A 22,040-nucleotide genomic window follows, 5' to 3' on the forward strand; every position below is an offset into this window, starting at 1 on the left:
GCCCATCAGTGATGATTAAATACCACAAAAAGAAAGCTCTATCTGTTTAAAAAAAAAAGTAGGGTTGTCCCGATACTAGTATCGGTACCGATACCAAGCATTTCCCCCGAGTACTTGTATTCAGGGAAAATGCTTCGATGCTTCATCCATTAACCTGGGCAGTCAGGGATGATCGCTGCGGTGGGGGGAGTTACAAGCACCTATCTCCCTGTATAGATTTCAATAAAACCTGACAGCTTCTCCCCGGACCCCCCCCCTTTTCAGCTGCTTTAGTAAAATCTATGCAGCGGTGCTTGTAACTCCCCCCCCCAAAGCCGCACCGATCACCGCTGACTCCTCCTCCTCCAGTTCCCCCCTATATGCTGCTCCGTGTCCCCCCTCTGTTCTGCTGCTGTCCCCCTCCGTTCTGCTGCTCTCCCTTTCTGCGTTCCGTGTCCCTCTCCGTTCTGCTGCTCTCCCCAGCCACACTCCGTGTCCCCCCTCCATTCTGCTGCTCTGCCCAGCCACACTCCGTGTCCCCCCTCCATTCTGCTGCTGCCCCCCTCCGTTCTGCTGCTCTCCCTCTCCACGCTCCGTGTCCCCCTTCCGTGCTGCTGCTCTCCCCCTCCACGCTCTGTGTCACCCTCCGTTCTTCTGCTCTCCAGCTCCGCGCCCCCCTCTATTCTTCTGTCCCCCTCCTCGCTACGTGACTCTGTCCATTCATATAACTGATACATCGTAACCTGTGTTTACGATGCTTCAGTTTATGAATGGAGAGGAGCTGTTGTCTTCTCTCCATTTATTTTCAGTACAGCTGAGAAAGGGACTAGGGAATCTGTGTCCTTAGTCCCTTTCTCTGTCTCAAAGGGGAGATGTCAGAGGTCTGTTAAGACCCCTGATATCTCACCAAAGCCCACCAAAAGGGCTAAAAAATAAATAATTGTAAAAAATAATAAAAATGTAAATTAAATACACACTGACACCATCCATTCTCCCCCCCCCCCCCCCCAAAAGAGAAAGCATGATAAAAAAACATACCGAAAAATAGTAAAAAAATAAATTGTAAAAAAACTGACACATGTGCCACTGTCACGTGACATAAAAAAAAGTACCGGTAATCGGTATCGGCGAGTACTTGAAAAAAAGTATCGGTAATTGTACTCAGTCTTAACGTGGTATCGAGACAACCCTAAAAAAAGGATAAAAATTTCATATGGGTACAGTGTTGCATGACAGCGCTGAAAGCTGAAAATCGGCCTTGGCAGGAAGGGGGTGCAGTGATCAATCTGTTTGATGGTTTGACAGTTCAGTTGAGAACACAAGCAAATGTGACAGCATTTCTGGTATGCTGGGAATATAACTGTTTCTTGTTAACTATTTAATTGATGGGTTTAACCACTTGCTTACTGGGCACATATACCCCCTTCCTGACCAGAGGACTTTTTGCGATTCGGCACTGCGTCGCTTTAACTGACAATTGCGCGGTCGTGCGACGTGGCTCCCAAACAAAATTGACGTCCTTTTTTTCCCACAAATAGAGCTTTCTTTTGGTGGTATTTGATCACCTCTGCGGTTTTTATTTTTTGCGCTATAAACAAAAATAGAGCGACAATTTTGAAAAAAAAAAATAATATTTTTTACTTGTTGCTATAATAAATAGCTCAATTTAAAAAAAAAAAAAAAAAATTCTCAGTCTAGGCCGATACGTATTCTACATATTTTTGGTAAAAAAATAAATAAAAATCGCAATAAGCGACTGGTTTGCGCAAAAGTTATAGCGCCTACAAAATAGGGGACAGAATTATTATTATTTATTTTTTTACTAGTAATGGCGGCGATCTGCGATTTTTATCGGTACTGCGACATTATGGCGGACACATCGGACACTTTTGACACATTTTTGGCACCATTCACATTTATACTGCGATCAGTGCTATGAATATGCACTAATTACTGTATAAATGTGACTGGCATTGGGTTTTAACACTAGGGGGTGAGGGAGGGGTTAAATGTGTTTCCTGGGTGTTTTACTAACTGTGTGTGGAGGGGACTGACTGGGGGAGGTGACCGATCTGTGTCCCCATGTACAAGAGACACAGATTGGTCTCCTCTCTCCCTGACAGGACGTGGATCTGCGCGTTTACACACACAGATCCACATCCTTGTCTCTGTAACCGCTGATCGCGGGAGCCTGGCGGACATCGCGCCCGCCAGGCACGCGCATCGGCATCCCAGTGATGCGGCGGGCGCGCTCGCGCCCCCCCCAGTGGCCAGGAGGAGCAGAGGCCGTAAAAACACGGCGGCTCAGAGAAGTAGAACCACCCTGCGGCCTTATAAAGTCGTACGGCCGTCGGGAAGTGGTTAAAGCGGAACAAAACCCATCAATTAACGGTTTCCAAAGTTGTTACATTCAAGGTATGCTGTGAATGATAACTGTCACAGGTGATTGTTCTGTCAACCAAACTGACAAGCCATCAATTGTCTGGTGTCATAATTGATTACATGTGCAGGCCAATGGCAACTGCAGATCAAACAGAGGCTAATATGGCAGCTTCCTTGGCTTTAAGGCCTCATTTCCACTGGCGTTTTTACAGCCACGTTTCTGAGCGTTTTTTACAGCTTAAAAACGCCTGTCCATGTTATTCTATGGCTTCATTCCCACATAGGTGTTTTTGAGCTGCAAGTGGCATAGACGTTTTTGAGCTGTAAAAAAAACGCGGGACCAGGGCGTTCTGAAGCTCCAGAGTAGAGCTGTAAAAACGCCAGACGTTAAACGCTCAAAAACGCGCGGAAACGCTCAAAAACGTGACCGTGGCATTTTTAAAGCTGCAGCTCACAAAAAAAAATTTTTTTTTTTTTTTTTTTTTTTTACAAAATAAACATGGACAGGCGTTTTTAAGCTGTAAAAAAGGCTAACAACAGTGGCTGTAAAAACGCCAGTGGAAATGAAGCCTAAAGGTGAGGAAGGTTTAGTTCCACTTTAATTGAACAAGCGGAAGGATTTGGATGCCATGCACAGCCGGTCGTGATTCTATCTGCTCCAGTTTTAGTAAATTTTCCTCTATATATTTTGTTAAGAGAATACAAGGCATTTTCTACATGAACAAGGGGAGAGCAAAAGAAGGGTGAACAGATTTCTTTGCAGTAATAGAGTACAGGAAGCGGAGTGCTGAATGCAGTATTCAGCAGTCAGAAATGAATAAAATATACAGTAAACAGGATGGAGCTTAGCCTGTAATACATCTGACTAGAGGTAACTTATTTTTCCCTTTTATGAATATGTAACGCTGCCTGTGGCTTTTAATTTCCCTTTCAATTTTGCATGAGACAGCCGTCAGATGCAGATCAATACTGATCTAATCCAGAAGATATAAAGCACGCTCAGCCTTACTTTATTGGAAAAGGAAACCAGCAGGGTGTCATAAGTTGTTCATTATTGATCGAGTTGCAGCAGACTTCTGCCCTGCTGCTCCAAGTTGAAGTACATGGTCTGATTGGGGTTTGATAGGTGAAATATAGCATTCTGCTAGGTAACATGGCCACACCACCAGCTGTATTTTTCTCATAGCATTATGAATATTTAAGTATAGGTGTCAGGGACAGTTCTGAGAGGCTGTTGGCACATTACATATGGAGCAGTGTGGGGTACAGCTGTCAGCACACACACAACCATTTAGCATGCAACTCACCAAGCTGGATTAAGCAAGTAAAAGAGATTGTGTGTAGGTTGTTATCAGTGTGTAGTACATAGGTGGGGTCTCTGACTCAGAGATAAGAAGTGCAGCATTTTTTCTAGTTTACAATACCGATATCCAGGTAGGTATTAAAAACATGTAATCCAAGGATATGTTCATAATAACAAGCTGCATTTTTACCAAGAATCGCACAAGTGTTTGAATCTGAGACGTCAACCTCATGTAATAAAACTCAGAGAGTCAGGCTGCATTGCTTTGTGCAGTTATGTATGTGAGTAGGTCTACTGGAAGAGGGAGCAGAGGGCGGATGCCTTCAACGTTGCTTGTTCATTCTCCAGTTGCAGACATGGATGGAGTTGCACTGTTTAAAGCGGAACTCCGGAAATGACATCCCTTTTTTTGAAATGTGCTGGTTGAAAGTGGTTTTAAAGGCGGAAAGTTTTATATCTTCATGCAGTCTATGCATGAAGGTAACAAACCTTCAGTGTGCACTCCCCACCCAAGCCCCCTAATACTAACCTGAGCCTGATCCCAATCCAGCAATGTGCACGAGTGCCGATGCTGTCTCGGTTGTCTCGCACTTCCTTGGCTGAGATGAAGCAGCAGGAGCCATTGGCTCCCATTGCTGTCAATCACAGCCAGGGAGGAGAGAGCAGGGGTCTAGCATGAGCTATGCTCTGTGTATCTTATGGAGACACAGAGTGGGGTTTGGGGGCGAGCATGCACGAGTTCCTCCATTGCAAGCGACTTGCTATGGGGCACTAGGCAGGGTGAGGGGTGCAGAGTAGGGCTGCAACTAATGATTATTTTCATAATCAATTAGTTGCCCGATTATTGTTTTGATTAATTTGTTTAATTTAGTTAATATGTAAAGCTTAAAAAATTTTTTATCCTTGAATACCTACTGTATAGGCAGTGGTAAATATAAATAACCAGCTACATGGTTAAGGAACAGAATATCGAATCAACTCAGACTAAGGCCTCTTTCACACGGAGCAGATCCGTAATTGATCCGATCCGTGTGTGTCCGTCGGCTCAGCGGGGATTCCCGCTCAGCTGTCGGCGGACAGGGCGGTCCCCGCACACAGTGCAGAGACCGCCCTGTCTCTCCTCCGCTCTCCCCTATGGGGAATCGGATGAATACGGACCGTGTGTCCGTATTCATCCGATCCGTTCCACCGGATGGAAGAAAAATAGGGTTTTCTTCCGTCCGCAAAAGCGGATCTTTGCGGACGCAGATGGTTGCGGATGCATCATCCGCTAACGTCTGCAATCCCATAGGGAACCATTACAAGTCCGTAAACGGACTTGTAATAAACGGACCGTTCGTCTGAAAGGGGCCTAACAGAAGAAATACTGTGTGCATAAACAGTATCTCACAAAAGTAAGTACTCCCTCAATTTTTTTTTTAAATGTTACTATATCTTTTCATGTGACAACACTGACGAAATGACACTTGGCTACAATGTAAAGTAGTGAGTGTACAGCTTGTATAACAGTGTACATTTGTTGTCCCCCCCCAAAATAAATCAACACACAACCATTAATGTCCGCTGGCAACAAAAAGTCCAAATAAGCCATTTTCCCTCCCCGGTGTCATGTGACTCATTGGTGTTACAAGGTCTCAGGTGTGAATGGGGAGTAGGTGCGTTAAATTTGGTGTTATCGCTCTCACTCTCTCATACTGGTCACTGGAAGTTCAACGAGGATCTGAGAAAAAGAATTGTTGCTCTACATAAAGATGGCCTAGGCTATAAGAATATTGTCAAGACCCTAAAATTAGGCTGCAGCATGGTGGCCAAGACCATACAGCGGTTTAACAGGAGAGGTTCCACTCGGAACAGGCCTCGCCATGGTCAACCAAAGAAGTTGAATGCACATGCTCAGCATCATATCCAGAGGTTGTCTTTAGGAAATAGACGTATGAGTGCTGCCAACATTGCTGCAGAGGTTGAAGGGGTGAGGGGTCAGCCTGTCAGTGCTCAGACCATACGCTGCACACTGCATCAAATTGTTCTGCATGTCTAGAAGATGATGCACAAGAAAGCCCGCAAACAGTTTGCCGAAGACAAGCAGACTAAGGGCATGGATTACTGGAACCATGTCCTGTGGTCTGATGAGACCAAGATAAACTTATTTGGTTCAGATGTGTCAAGCATGTGTGGCGGCAACCAGGTGAAGAGTACAAAGACAAATGTGTCCTGCCTACATTCAAGAATGGTGGTGAAAGTGTCATGGTCTGGGGCTGCATAAATGCTGTCGGCACTGGGAATCTACAGTTCATTGAGGGAACAATGAATGACGACATGTACTGTGACATACTGAAGCAGAGCATGATCCCCCCCCCCTCCCTTCATAGACTGGGCCACATGATAAAGACCCCAAACACAAAGAAGCTGAAGGTATAGGTCATGGAATGGCCTAGCATGTCTCCAGACCTAAACCATATTGAGCATCTGTGGGGCATCCTCATTTGAAAGGTGGAGGAGCGCAAGGTCTCTAACATCCACCAGCTCTGTGATGTCGTCATGGAGAAGTGGAAGAGGACTCCAGTAGCAACCTGTGAAGCTCTGGTGAACTCCATGCCCAAGAGGGTTAAGGCAGTGCTGGAAAATAATGGTGGCCACACAAAATATTGACACTTTTTGGGCCCAATTTGGACATTTTCACTTAGGGGTGTACTCACTTTTGTTGCCAGAGCTTTAGACATTAATGACTGTGTGTTGAGTTATTTTGGGGGGGGGGGGGGGGGGGACAGCAAATTTACACTGTTATACAAGCTGTACACCCACTACTTTACATTGTAGCAATGTGTAATTTCTTCAGTGTTGTCACATGAAAAGGTATAATAAAAATATTAACAAAAATGTGAGGAGTGTACTTCTTATTGTGAGATCCTGGTGGGGGGGTTATTTACTAAAGTACGCTTGGAAGTGCAGTCGCTGTATATCGGAGGAGGACATGCAAGGAAAATAAAAAACAACATTTTAGTGTTTTGCAAATTTTCAGACAAGATTGTATTCTAATATTATGCATGACAGAGTCCCTTGTTATAGGCAAGCTATTACAAGCTATTTGCACCTGCTGTCACTTATGCACGCCATACACAAACATATTTTTCTTAAAAAAAAAAAAATCCCATTTTGTTTTCAACCACATTGATGGGAAAATTCAAAGTAGCAGAATAGAAAACTTCTCTTGATCAAACACATTTTTGGACAGTGTATGTGGTTTTCATTCAGAAATTACTGTATTTATCGGCGTATAACACGCACCCCAATTTAAGAGGGAAGTTTCAGGAAAAAAATGTTTTTTTTTTTTTTTTAATAAACCACTTTGAAGCAAAATAATGGTATCTGTGCCCATCTGCAGCTTCAGGGCAGCCTGATCTGTGCCCATCTGCAGCTTCAGGGCAGCCTGATCTGTGCCCATCTGCAGCTTCAGGGCAACCTGATCTGTGCCCATCTGCAGCTTCAGGGCAGCCTGATCTGTGCCCATCTGCAGCCTCAATGCAGCCTAATCTGTGCCCATCTGCAGCTTCAGGGCAGCCTAATCTGTGCCCATCTGCAGCTTCAGGGCAGCCTAATCTGTGCCCATCTGCAGCTTCAGGGCAGCCTAATCTGTGCCCATCTGCAGCTTCAGGGCAGCCTGATCTGTGCTCATCTGTAGCATTGATCTTCAATGCAGTTTGATTAGTAGCCATCTGCAGCCTATAAATTTATCAAAATGCTCTGCCTGTTCAGTGCCAATCTTCAGTTTTTACCTTTCAATGTTAGATCATCTCTGTTGTCTCCGAGGGAAGAGGGGGAGCGAGAGCGCCAATGAATTACATAGAGCCGCGCTCTCCTTCCTGTGTACCCGGGGCTCCGTCACTCACAGCCATGCCTCCTACCCCTGCTCATATGATAGACAGTACAGTAGTACAATGCGGGGCCAGGAGGCGTGGCTGTGCGTGACAGAGCGCCGGATACACAGGAAGGAGATCACGGCTCTATGTAAATCAGCGGCGCTCGCTCCTCTTCCCTCAGACAGCAGGTATCGGCGTATAACACGCACACGCGATTTCCCCCTGATTTTAAGGGGGAAAAAAGTGCGTGTTATACGCCGATAAATACGCTACATTCATTTTACAATTGATTGTTAAAAGCAAGAGAACAACATTCGTCCATTCATTGAATGTACAAAGCTCAAACACACATGCGTGTATGTTTGTGTATAGGGCCGAAACAACTAATCGATTAATCGACAACTAATCGATTATGAAAATAATCGATTACAATTTTCATAATCGATTAATCGGCCAGTAACATAATGGTGTTAAAAAAACTAAAATTAGCCTTTTATAGTACAAAAAAGCAAATCGCTACTGTAAATATTACTTTCACTGTCCCACAGTAAAAAAACAAACCCCTTACAGTAGCGATTATTTGCTCTTTCTGTACTAATTTCAGTTTTTTTAACCCCATTATGTTACTAAACATTTCAGGCCTGGGTCACACCTCTGTATTTTTTTGTGCTTTTTGCAGAAACACACTACAGTTCATTTACATGTTTTCCTATGGGACACGTTTACATCCATGATTTTTTTCAGCTGCTGCGTATTTGGAAAACGGCAAAGACTTTTTAATGCAAAACGGTGCTATTTTTTTTTTCCTTCAATATACTTCAATGGAGAAGCTGCAAAAAAACAAACAAACATGTAATGCGTTTTTGCGGCAATTTGTGTTTTGTAATCTGCCCAAGAACAAATTGGCCAAAAGAAATGTAAAAATTTTTTTTATTTTTTTTAAGGCTATTAACCGATTAATAATTAACAATAATCGGCCAACTAATCGATTATGAAAATAATCGTTAGTTGCAGCCCTATTTGTGTATATATATGGCAGCACTGATAGGAACTGATTGGCAGCACTCATGGGCACTTAACAGAGCAGCTAATGCCAGAAACCACATGGAACAATCATGGTAGTGAAAGAAAAGTGATTATGTAGTGATAGGGAAGGGTGGATGAATGTGAACCTGACACTTTGCCCTGCAATGACAAAGCGGTAGTTCACCTAACCAGCTGAGGACATTGGGTGTCTTTCTGCCTTCCCTCCCTTCTCGGTTGCACCAATTCCTGGCTCTGGAAATGATTGCCAGAAATTGCTGTTGGAATACAGAAGCTGTAGCTACTGCTGTCTAAAAATGGACTGTTTGATTCATTGTTTATCCACACTGTTCAGTTGCAAAATACAAACAAAAATTGTTACTTTGTATTTAATCTTTGGTCTTCATATCACATTAAAATGTGTCTAACCCCTTATTTAACCACCTTAACCCTGCAAATCCCCAATTAATTCCATCTTCCCCATCTCCCTTTAACAATTTTTTTCCTGCTGGTGTATTTTTCTTTTATTTCTATTTGTATTTTGGTAACCATTTAATATTTAAAAACAATCATTCTATTAAATGTTTTATAGGGTTGAATATTTATTGTTGGTATAATTAACAGGACAAATTATAGAAGAAAATGTATATTTTACAGGAGCACTTAAAGGGGTTGTAAAGGTACAATTCCCCCCCCCCCCCTAAATAGCTTCCTTTACCTTAGTGCAGTCCTCCTTCACTTACCTCATCCTTCCATTTTTGCTTTTAAATGTCCTAATTTCTTCTGAGAAATCCTCACTTCTTCTGTCTGCAACTTCACACAGTAATGCAAGTTTTTTTTTTTCCTGGTGTGGAGTGTCGTGCTCGTCCCCTCTCTTGGACTACAGGAGAGTCAGGACGCTCTCTACATTGCAGATGCCGACTGTCGTACATATAAAGACAGCAATGCTTAGTTCATGGCTGCAGCCAAGACCTTGGCCCTGTTTTTCTTTTTTTCTTCAGCCAGCGATCTGCTGTTTTTTAAAAGTGATCCAGGCAGTTGATTACTTTTATATTGCTGTGATCGGTCCTTCCCCCCCCCCCCCCTCTTGCCACTGCCCACCGTGGTTCCTGTGCTCTCCCAAAGTAAGTGGCCGGGGCTGCTTCCCACAGGAGAGATGGGGGAACATCTGTTCCCTCATCTCCTCGCTGACAAATGAACCTGAAAGCAATGAAGATTTTTTTCACTTCTGGTTTCAGATCTGTGCAGGAGACATTAGGGGTCTAATAGACCCCTAATGTCTCCTTTAAAGAGTACCCGTCACCTGCCCAAAGCTATCCCAGGGAGTCTTGTTAGCCCCTTGTGATATCAATATACGTAACTGACAAAAGGATTTACAATTAAAAATTATTTTAAGAAGATTTAAAAGCACCCCATCTGCCCGCACATACATGCAAACACGCCTGTAATTTCAGCACTTATATGTAAACGGTGATTGCGTTATACATGTGAGGTATATTGCCATGAACATCAGAGTGAGAGCAATAATTATAGGGCCCTAATTCACAATTAACTCTGAACTGCCTGCAAATACATTTAAAGCATCCCCTGTGGACAAATATAGGTACTGTAGACTATAGCTATTTGATGGAAGTGCCATCTTTTTATTTTGACAAGTTTGCTATCTATCTATTTACTCAACACAACGTCATCTTTTATATTTTACCATAAATTCTGTATTATTATTTTGTTTGTGTGCACTAAAATAAATTTTAGTATAATTCTTCCAAAAAGTTGTGTTTCCTAAATGGTTGTGCAAATATTGCATGTAGGGTTGTACCGATACCACTTTTTTAAGACCGAGTACAAGTACCGATACTTTTTTTCAAGTACTCGCCGATACCGAATACCGATACTTTTAATTTAATCTCATGGGAAAGTGTCAGTATTTTTTATTACATTTTTTTTTTTTTTTATCATCCCTGTTGGGGGGCTTTGGTGAGATATCAGGGTCTTAACAGACCTCTGACATCTCCCCATTGAGACAGAGAAAGGGACTAGAGACACATATTTCCCAGTCCCTTTCTCAGCAGCCACCGCTGCACTGAAAATGAAAGGAGAGAAGATAGCGGCTCATCTCCATTCATTAACTGAGAAATCGTAATTATAGGAGGTTACGATGTTTCAGTTATGTGAATGGACAGAGTCAGTGATTACTGACTCTGTCCATTTAAAAAACGAAGGAGTTGGGTTTACCGGCTCCTACCTTTGCTCTCCATCCTGAGATACCGAGGGGGATGGCAGCACGGAGGGGGAGAAGAGAGGGGGACTGTAACAGGCGCTCCTCGCGCCGTCATAATGCGTTCCGTCGTGGAGCGCATACAGCGTCATCGTACGGCGCCGCGTGCGTTCCACCGTGGAACGCAGAAGCGCGCCGTAACTTACTGCGGTTTTCTTTGAATCGGTGTTTATGCACTGCACCTGCCTCTATGCTATAAACCGAGCGGTTTGCCGACTGCACACCATTCTATTATTGTCAGGCGTAGCTCGGCCACGCTACAACCAATGGTGCCATCATTCCCCATGCTGCAACTCTGACCAGCCTGCAACTTCTGCATTAATGCTGCTACATTTGCTGCAACAGACTGTCGTTGCCTGGGACAACCCTAAGACCTTCCTTGCTGACACGCTACACTACGGAATCCCTTGTTGCTACACTGGAGCCCTGCAAAGGGATAAGTAGCAATTGTTTCACTTGTAGTACTATAGAAAGATCTGCTGCATATATTCCACCTAAAACAATTGCTGTTATTTTATATGGCTTCTAGCTATTAACATACTACTTGGGATAGACTGTTGTGCCTATGACTGTTTGCTAAGGAACATCTTAAAGGGACATCTACTCTCAAATTACCTGAGCTAAATTTGCCTCTCATACAACTATTAGTTGTCCTTACAACTCCTATTTACTACTTGCTTGACATAAGTGTCATTTGTTTATGGGCCTTGCCCTAACTTGCAGAACATGTTCGCTCTAACTTTTCTATGCTAAGGGTAGATAGTATTTTCATAAAAACTCCCTTAGTGGCGTAATGCATTTCTATATGTTTAAGTGGTATGATGTAGAGAACCCCCCAAACTCTTGTTTGCGTGGAGTGAAGCCTGGGGTCTCGTACTGATAATCACTTGCATATAGAAGTGCATTGGAAGTGTATGCTATAATTTTTAGGGTTGTCCCGATACTAGTATCGGTATCGGGACCGATACTGAGCATTTGCGCGATTACTTTTTTTTTTTTTTCAGAGAGAGGGGGCGGAGAGCGGAGCAGAGCAGTCCTCAAAGAGAAAGCCAAGACACCCTCCCCCCACAGCCGCCTAGTTGATCAGTGTGGGGAACAATACAGCTTTCATTTGAATAGCTGTGTGTTCCCCCCGCCGCGTCTCATCATATATAGCCCCTTCCCCTTGTCCGGGCACTTTGATAGACAGATCACCCGTCCCAGGATTGGATGGGTGATCTGTCTATCAAAGTGCCTGGACAAGGGGGAGGGGCTATATATGACGAGGCGTGGCAGGGGAACACACAGCTATTCAAATGAAAGCTGTAATGTTCCCCGTGCTGATCAACTAGGCAGCGGAGGGGGGGGGGGAGGACTTGGCTTTCTCTTTGGGGACATGGCTGCATTTGTGGGGGACATGGCTGCATATGGGGACACGGCTTCATTTGGGGACACATTTTAAAAAAAGTATCGGTATTCGGTATCGGCGAGTACATGAAAAAAAGTATCGGTACTTGTACTCGGTCCTAAAAAAGTGGTATCGGGACAACCCTAATAATTTTAAACGCTAAGCTCTGGTCGCATGTTGTAATGCGTCCAACCTTAGTAGCTCAATACCTTTCTTTATGTGAGAGAGAGAGATAATGTAGAGAACCCCCAAACTCCTGTTTGCTAGGAGTGACGCCTGGGGTCCAATACTGAATTCTCACATAAAGAAGTGCATTGAAATCCTTGCTAGCCGCAGTTGTGGTTCACTCCGTTCACCAGAGCTGTTACAGGGACAGATTCACGGAGGGGGACACAGAAGGGGGAGGGGGGCAGATGCACGGAGGGGGACACGGAGCACCATGGAGGGGGACAGATGCATGGAGTGGGACACGGAGGAGGACACGGAGGCGAGAGAGGGACAGATGCATGGAGGGAGACACGGAGCAGCATGGAGAAGGATGTATTGGGACTGGAGGAGGATAGGGGACAGTCAGCGGTGATCGTGTGTGGGAGAGAAGCACCGATCACCGCTGAAAGCCGCGGCAAGGGGTTTGAGAGAGAGGACCGGCTGTCAGCCTTTTAAATCTATACAGGGTGATCAGTGCTTGTAACTCCTCCACAGCACTGATCACCCTGACTGCCCAGGTATCGGGTGAAGTGTCGGAGCATTTGCCCGAATACAAGTACTCAGGCAAGTGCTCGGTATCGGGACAACCCTAATTGCAACAACCACCATTTTATTCTCCAGCACTTTTACTTTCAGAAAATATATATACACGGTAATGTTTGTAGTGTGCATAGAGCAGAGTACATGACTGAAAATAACATGCACTGCGTGTTTCAAGCAAACCAAAGTGAGGAGGAAGAAGCGAGGTTCAAGAGCTCACAGGGGACATTGCAAGGAGGCAGAAAAACCATTGGAAACCATGGGCCATATTCTCGTAGATTTCCGGCGGGCGGCGCGTAAGCCATTTACACTACGCCGCCCCAACCTACAGGAGCAAGTGCTGTATTCCCCAAACACTTGCTCCGTAGTTTGGGGCGGTGGAGTGTATTTGGCCCGGCGTATCCCCGCGTATCTCCAAGGGGGCGGCTTCTATTTAAATTAAGCGCGCCCCCGATTTTAACGAACTGCGCATGCGCCGGGCTTAAAATAGCCCAGAGCGCATGCTCCAGTTCTCGGCGTAAAACGTCAATGACGCCGACGTGTGCGTCATTGACGTAAAGTCGTATTCAAGAACGACTTAGTAAAACGACGTACCCGATGGGAAAACACGACGCGGACCTGACGCCATACTTAACATGGCCTACGTGGGACTGGCGTAAGGTTACCCCTCTTATAGCCGGGGTAACCTTATGCCTACGCAAACGACGTAAGCGACGGTTACGCGACGTGAATTCGTTCGGGAATCGGCGTATCAGGCTCATTTGCATAAACAAATGAGACCTGAACGTAAACGCCACCTAGCGGCCGGCGGAGTAATTACATTTAAGATCTGACAGTGTAAGTGACTTACACATGTCGGATCTTCAGTGTATCTATGCGAAAATGATTCAAGGAATCACTCGCATAGATACACTGGCCAAAAAAGAGAGATACTCCATCGTAACTTTACTCAGAATATGGCCCCATGTCATGAAATACAAGTTTGCCATGTAGTAGTAAAGTTAACAAGTGTTTTTTTTTTGTTTTTATGTTTTGGTATCATTGATGTTAAAAAGTTCCCATTGGGGTGTTTTTTTTTTTTTTGTTTTTTTTTTAAAGAGGTTTTAGATGACTGAAAGTTTATCTGAAAAATTAAATAAAAAAAGTAATACAATGAGGTTTGTGGAGTAAGCTGTATATCGCTGTGTACAGAAACATGACTCATAATGTGTTATTTTCTCTGAAAACATAACATTTGGAGAAAATAGAGCCGTGCTCTGCTGAGTGTATTTATGATCTAATTGTCTGTCTTGTCCCAAGAATGCATTCCGCCTGCCGCGATCGCAGCTCATAGAAAGGCCACACCTGTTCAGTGTTGTATATGACTAACATGGACTTTAGCTTGTCTTATGATCTCACAAGGAAGTACTGCTCATGACTCAATAGTTTGCTTGCCCTTCTCTTACTTTGAAAAAAATCATAATCCTGACCTATTTTACATTTCCTTCCTGAGGTGGCATTTGTGTATCGATCAGCTATTCTGTACGGAAATCATTTTCTACTGCTTTATAACAATAGGTTCAAAGTCAAAAATTGATTCCAACATGTTGAGAAATAGAATTTTTATTTTTTTAACTACTTGAGTACCAGTTTGTTGACGCCCCTCTTTGCCAGGCTAGTTTTAAAGTGGTTGTAAACCTCAGACTTGAAATATGAACAAAGTATATCCCTTTTATAGTGTGTACTTGTCTCAATCCAGAGCACTAAGGCCCCGTACACACGACCGAACATTTCTGCTGAAACTGGTCCGCGGACCAGTTTCAGCAGACATGTTCGGTCGTGTGTACGGCCGATCGGACAGGATTCCAGCGTACATTTGCCCGTCAGACCGTTTTCGAGCGGACAAATGTTTCTAAACTTGCTTAGAAACATGCCCGCTGGAATCCTGTTCGTCGTCTGTACAGACTTACTGTACATGTCCGAGCGGCCGCCATCCCTCGCATGCGTCGAATGACTTCGACGCATGCGTGGAAGCATTGACCTTTCAGCGGCGCGCACATCGTCGCGGCGACGGCGCGAACACGTCACCGCGCTGTCAGTCCGCGTGGATTGTCTCATTTCTGTATGATGGTGTGTACAGCCATCATACAGAAATCTCCGGGCGGGCATGTCCGCTGAAAACGGTACGGCGGACCGTTTTCAGCGGACATGTTTGCCCGTGTGTACAAGGCCTTAGGCCGGGTACTAACGAGCAAACATGTACGATGAAACCGGTCCGTCGGACCGTTTTCACCGTACATGTCTGCCAGAGGGCTTCTGTACGATGGCTGTACTAACCATCGTACAGAAGTCCGCGCGTAAACAATACGCGGGGCGTGTCCGCGACGATGACGCGGGCGGGCCTGCCATTTAAAGGCTTCCACGCATGCGTCGAAGTCATTCGACGCATGCGAGGGACGGCGGGCGCTCGGACATGTACGGTAGGTCTGTACTGACGACCGTACATGTCCGAGCAGGCAGGATTCCAGCGGATGGTTTTAAAACACGTCCAGGAATATTTGTCTGCTGGGAAAAGGCCCGGCGGGCAAATGTTTGCTGGAATTCGGCCCGCTCACGCCTACACACGACCAAACATGTATGCTGAAACTGGTCCGCGGACCAGTTTCAGCATACATGTTTGGTCGTGTGTACGGGGCCTTAGTGTAAGTTCTGTCTGCTGCTTTGTTCCTCTACTATCGGCATGAATCACTTCTGACAAGTTTTCCTGACACAGAGAAAAAAATGGTGACAAGGGAGGGAGCTCCAGTTGAACAAATTAAGAAATGGCTGCAGGGAGACAGGTACAACTTATGTAGGATGATTTATTTTATCTGTGTGTATCACCTGGGGATAGTCCCTTCACTGGGTATATGAAAGGTTTTACAACCACCTTAAAGGGGAGTTCCAGCCATTTGTAAGTTTATTAAAAGTCAGCAGCAACAAAAAGTGTAGCTGCTGGCTTTTAATAAACAGGCACTTACCTGCTCCAGCGACGCGCCGGCCGGGGCTCCGCTCCTCTCCCCCCCTCTCCTGCCGGCGTCTTCATTTTCAGTGTGGGCACCCGGCCGTGACAGCTTTCGGCTTCACGGCCGGGCACCCACTGCGCATGCGCGAGCGCGGGCGGCGCGGCACTGCCCATGCGCGAGCGGCGCGGCCCGGCGCCGCGCCGTGTAATTGGTCAGGAGATCGCCTAGGACCTGTGACGTGTCCTAGGCGATCGCCTACAGCAGCCACTTCCTGAAGGCGATTAAGCTTAGTCGCCTACAGGAAGGAGGAAGCGGGACAGGAAGTCCCACTCGTGCTGAAGCCCCCACTCCCCCCCCCAAAAAAATTACATGCCAAATGTGGCATGTAAGGGGGAGAGGAGTGGGTTAAGAGGAAGTTCCAAATTTGGGTGGAACTCCTCTTTAAAGTGGTTGTAAAGTCTAAACATTTTTTACCTCAATGCATGCCTTGCTTTAAGGTAAAAAAATGTTTAGGTGTCAGCATCCCCCCCCCCCCCTTTTACTTACCCGAGCTCTTATTCGATCCAGCACCGTGCACAACTGCAGCTCTTCTCTCCCCTCACTTCTGGATCTCGCTGGCTTTGCTGGGGCACTGTAAGCTATTGGCTCCCAGTGCTGTGAATCAAAGCCAGTGACGAGTGAGCAGGGGGCGGGGCCGAGCCCTGCTGTCTGTGTCAATGAAAGCAGCACCGGGGCTCGGGTGCAACACGCACACAAGTTCCCCCATGGGAAGCGGCTTTCCTTGGGGGCACTGGACAGAGGGTTGGGGGCCAGAAGCACCAGCGGGGGACCCAAAAAGAGGAGGTTTGCAGCGGCTCTGGGCAATTCAGTAGCACGGAGCATGTAAATCTAGACATGTTTGTTATTTTATTTTTATTAACTATTTTTAAATGACCTTTACAATCCAATTTAAGTTTACAGTGCTTTGATAGTTTGACAATTAGTCATGCAATAGTGTTCCCAAATTTTATATAATTTATAATGAAAATTAATTATAGATAATACAGTATATAATCTGGTGGTATTCAATCGTTTTTTTTAATTTATTTTTTATATAAAGGGGAAAAAAAATGTCTGCTTACATTTACTTTAACCACCAAAACAATCTCACAATCATTGGTGGTCAAAGGAACTTTCAACCTCCTGATGTTTAGACTAAGCGCACTTTCAGACGAAGTGCGTTTTTTTTTTTTTTGCCCTGACCTAAACAGGCCCACCTACCCCCTCTACAGATACTGAGATCCGATGGAAGAGAATGGGTTTGTTTAGGTCAGGACAAAGGGGGCAAAAACATAGGTGCACTTATTATTTTAAGAAAAACAGTTGTTGGTGGTCAGTGGCACTTTAACCAAAAACCTTTAAAACAAAATCCCATTATCATTGGTTGTCATTGGAACTTTAAAACCTCCCACCTTCACCTTTTGATCTGCTGATGCCTCTTATTGGCTGTGTTTACAAACATTCAGCCTATTCACTATGCAGGAGGAGATGAACACAAAGTTTAGGGCTTTCACTTGTGATGGCTGTAATTGGTTTACAGTGACCGCAAGGTACAGAGTCACTCTGAATGTCTCTGTACATCGTGCCTATGATTTGAGCTGACCAATGTCAGCTGGGGTTCCTACCCAATAACAGGCACACTGGCTAACCAAGTGTGTGTGTGTGTGTGTGGTTTTTTTTTTGCAGCACCATTTTAAAATGATGCATCAGAGATATACAGTGCCTTGCAAAAGTATTCGGCCCCCTTGAACTTTGCGACCTTTTGCCACATTTCAGGCTTCAAACATAAAGATATAAAACTGTAATTTGTTTTGAAGAATCAACAACAAGTGGGACACAATCATGAAGTGGAACAAAATGTATTGGATATTTCAAACTTTTTTAACAAATAAAAAACTGAAAAATTGGGCGTGCAAAATTATTCAGCCCCTTTACTTTCAATGCAGCAAACTCTCTCCAGAAGTTCAGTGAGGATCTCTGAATGATCCAATGTTGATCTAAATGACTAATGATAATAAATAGAATCCACCTGTGTGTAATCAAGTCTCCGTATAAATGCACCTGCACTGTGATAGTCTCAGAGGTCCGTTATAAAGCGCAGAGAGCATCATGAAGAACAAGGAACACACCAGGCAGGTCCGAGATACTGTTGTGGAGAATTTTAAAGCCGGATTTGGATACAAAAAGATTTCCCAAGCTTTAAACGTCCCAAGGAGCACTGTGCAAGCGATAATATTGAAATGGAAGGAGTATCAGACCACTGCAAATCTACGAAGACCTGGCCGTCCCTCTAAACTTTCAGCTCATACAAGGAGAAGACTGATCAGAGATGCAGCCAAGAGGCCAATGATCACTCTGGATGAACTGCAGAGATCTACAGCTGCGGTGGGAGACTCTGTCCATAGGACAACAATCAGTCGTATACTGCACAAATCTGGCCTTTATGGAAGAGTGGCAAGAAGAAAGCCATTTCTTAAAGATATCCATAAAAAGTGTTGTTTAAAGTTTGCCACAAGCCACCTGGGAGACACACCAAACACGTGGAAGAAGGTGCTCTGGTCAGATGAAACCAAAATCGAACTTTTTGGCAACAATGCAAAACGTTATGTTTGGCGTAAAAGCAACACAGATCATCACCCTGAACACACCATCCCCACTGTCAAACATGGTGGTGGCAGCATCATGGTTTGGGCCTGCTTTTCTTCAGCAGGGACAGGGAAGATGGTTAAAATTGATGGGAAGATGGATGGAGCCAAATACAGGACCATTCTGGAAGAAAACCTGATGGAGTCTGCAAAAGACCTGAGACTGGGACGGAGATTTGTCTTCCAACAAGACAATGATCCAAAACATAAAGCAAAATCTACAATGGAATGGTTCACAAATAAACATATCCAGGTGTTAGAATGGCCAAGTCAAAGTCCAGACCTGAATTCAATCGAGAATCTGTGGAAAGAACTGAAAACTGCTGTTCACAAACACTCTCCATCCAACCTCACTGAGCTCGAGCAAAAATTTCAGTCTCTCGATATGCAAAACTGATAGAGACATACCCCAAGCGACTTACAGCTGTAATCGCAGCAAAAGGTGGCGCTACAAAGTATTAACTTAAGGGGGCTGAATAATTTTGCACGCCCAATTGTTCAGTTTTTTATTTGTTAAATAAGTTTGAAATATCCAATGAATTTCGTTCCACTTCATGATTGTGTCCCAGTTGTTGTTGATTCTTCAAAAAAATTACAGTTTTATATCTTTATGTTTGAAGCCTGAAGTGTGGCAAAAGGTCGCAAAGTTCAAGGGGGCCGAATACTTTCGCAAGGCACTGTATGTCTACTACTCGGTAATTTTTAAAACGTACGGCAGTAATGAAGTGTTTAAAGTCCTTTTAAAAGCCTTTAATTTAAGAAAGTATGTTCAGTTAGTATTTTTTTTTATTAGTATAACTATGACCTGATTAGTCATTCTTCATCTAAGAAACTGAGAAATACTTCCTGATGTAATTTAGTCTTCCTCGTTTGTAATGTCACAATCATGGGCCTGTTCTACTTGTATTTCTTGTTAATTCAGTTATAGAGGCATGAAACTTAATTGGAACTCAAACGTTGTTATATCCAGGCCTCTATCCTATCAGTTCCTCATTGATTGGTTACAGGTGAAAGGTCCTCATTATATTTTTATTTATTTTTCTGGCTGTTTCTGACTTTATTACTTAAAGGGGAGTTCCAGACAATATTTATGTTTATTAAAAGTCAGCAGCTACAAAAAGTGTAGCTGCTGGCTTTTAATAAACAGACACTTACCTGCTCCAGCGTTCCAGCGACGCGCCGGCCGGGGCTCCGCTCCTCTCCCCCCCCTCCCCGGCCAGGGTCTTCATTGTCACTGTGGGCACCCGGCCGTGACAGCTTTCGGCTTCATGGCCGGGCAACCACTGCGCATGCGCGGGCGGCACTGCGCGCGCGGCGCGTCCCGGCGCTGCGCTGTTTGATTGGACAGGCGATCGCCTAGGACCTGTCACGTGTCCTAGGCGATCGCCTACAGGGAGGGGCTGCCAAAAGGCGATTAAGCTTAATCGCCTTTGCGGCCCCTCGGCGGAAGGAGGAAGTGGGACAGGAAGTCCCCTTCTCCTGAAGCCCCCACTCCCCCCCAAAAAAAATTACATGCCAAATGTGGCATGTAAGGGGGTGAGGAGTGGGATAAGCGGAAGTTCCATTTTTGGGTGGAACTTCGCTTTAAACTCACTGACCTGGAACAAGCATTTAGCAATGTAAGTCAGAGTTCCTGCTCTGCTTTCGTCTTTGGGACCATTGACTCAGAAACCACTGAAGCAGTTGGATCAGCAAGACAACATACTGTATATTGCAAGAGAGATCTTGACGGTTTCTTTTTGACATCTTCTCTTTCCTGTTGGTTCCATCACTTTGTAGCCAACTGGGAGACAGGAAGGGGCAAACTGTATAATGACCAGGCAAAGACTTGGCTGTTTTTTCATCTATTGAAGCAAAACATTTTAAAGACATTCCTGTCACCTTGGTCATTTAGGGCATTATAACAGCATCCCTAAACCCACCCCTCCACCAACTTATAATCATCTTTGCAGATTTCCCCTAAAGCTCCGTCATCCAAAGCAGCTGGCTTAAAGTGGTTGTAAACCTCACACAATATTAACAAAGCATAGCCCTCTAGTGGTAATGACTAAGCGCTGATATTTGTGCGAAACGCATCTACCTCTTTGTCCCCTGCTTCATCTGTCAACCACTTGTCATATGAAGCTTCAATAAAAGGATTTTTGGAAGTGCAGCCGTCCAGAATTATTTCTTCACTTATCTCTCTATAGTGTGTCTCAATCCAGAGCACTAAGTGTAACTTCTGTCTAGTGCCCTGTTCCTCTGCAATCAGCAGGAATCACTTCTGACAAGTTTCCCTGACACCAAGAGGAAAAAAAGGCGACAGGGGAGGGGTCTCCATTCGGGTTTGTTAGAAAAAATTGTGGGGCACTTTTTACCTTAATGCAGGGAATACACTAAGGTAAAAACATCAGGAGAGAGAGGGGGCAGACCTGAACTGGGGCTCCGTGTCTGAATGGACACACAGAGCTTTGAGTTGGCTTGGGTGCCCCCATAGCAAGCTGCTTGCTGTGGGGGCACTCAACAGGAGGGAGGGGCCAGGAGAGCCGAAGAGGGACCCAAGAATAAAAGGATCTGGGCTGCCCTATGCAAAGCCACTGCACAGAGCAGGTAAGTATAAGAGCCAGTTTACTCAGGGGCAACACGACTTCCAGCACGACTTTGGGAGGAAACTTGGACACGACTTAAGTATGAATCATCAGGCAACTTACAAGGCAACTTCAAGTCGCCTCCAGGACAGTACAAGGCAACTTCAAGTTGCCTCCAGGACAGGAGGCTTTCCAGTGACCAATCAAACAATCAGCTCTGGGGGAGGGAGGGGTTTGCCTGAGAAATGTATGTGATCTTTCTGTAAAGTTGCTTCAGTTAAGACAGTGATCCGACTTCTGAGGCAACTTCCATTGAAATCTATGGGTACAAGTTGCCTAGAAGTCGGATTGAAGTAGTACAGGAACTTTTTCTGAAGTTGGAGCGACTTCAGTAGTGTATATTCAGACTGCTCCATTCACTTCCATTGATTTTCTCAACCACACGACTTGGGATGACTTGGGGCAACTTCAAGTCGGATCCCAGGTCGCCCCTGTGTGAACCGGCTCTAACAGGTTTGTTATTGTTAGAGAAAAAAAAAACAAGACTTTACAATCAAATTTATTTACAATGTTTGTAGATACATGGATACTTTTTAGTATTCTGTCGACACTCAGCCTTGTCACCCAGTACATACTGTATGTGATCATATTGTTTTTATTATAAATAGGTAAGATTCTTGATGAGAATAAAGAATGAACTATATCCTATAGTAAATTATTGCGTTTTAGGGAAGTGGTTGCTTCTGCAGTAAAAATGTGTTCTTAGAAACAGCAGAGATTTATTTCTTGGAAACAGTGATTGCTGTTAAACAACTGTAGGAAATTCAGGGGGGAAAGGGTGAAAAAAAA

At 44.6% G+C, this 22,040-nt stretch overlaps 1 protein-coding gene across 2 annotated transcripts in view; it reads left to right on the forward strand.

The window, feature by feature from the left end:
• The window catches only part of EEA1 (early endosome antigen 1), a 160,229-nt gene that overhangs the window by 3,895 nt on the left and 134,294 nt on the right, over positions 1-22,040 (forward strand). The window lies entirely within an intron of this gene.

This window comes from Rana temporaria, chromosome 3 (assembly GCF_905171775.1).
Source record: "Rana temporaria chromosome 3, aRanTem1.1, whole genome shotgun sequence".
NCBI classification, from domain to species: domain Eukaryota; kingdom Metazoa; phylum Chordata; class Amphibia; order Anura; family Ranidae; genus Rana; species Rana temporaria.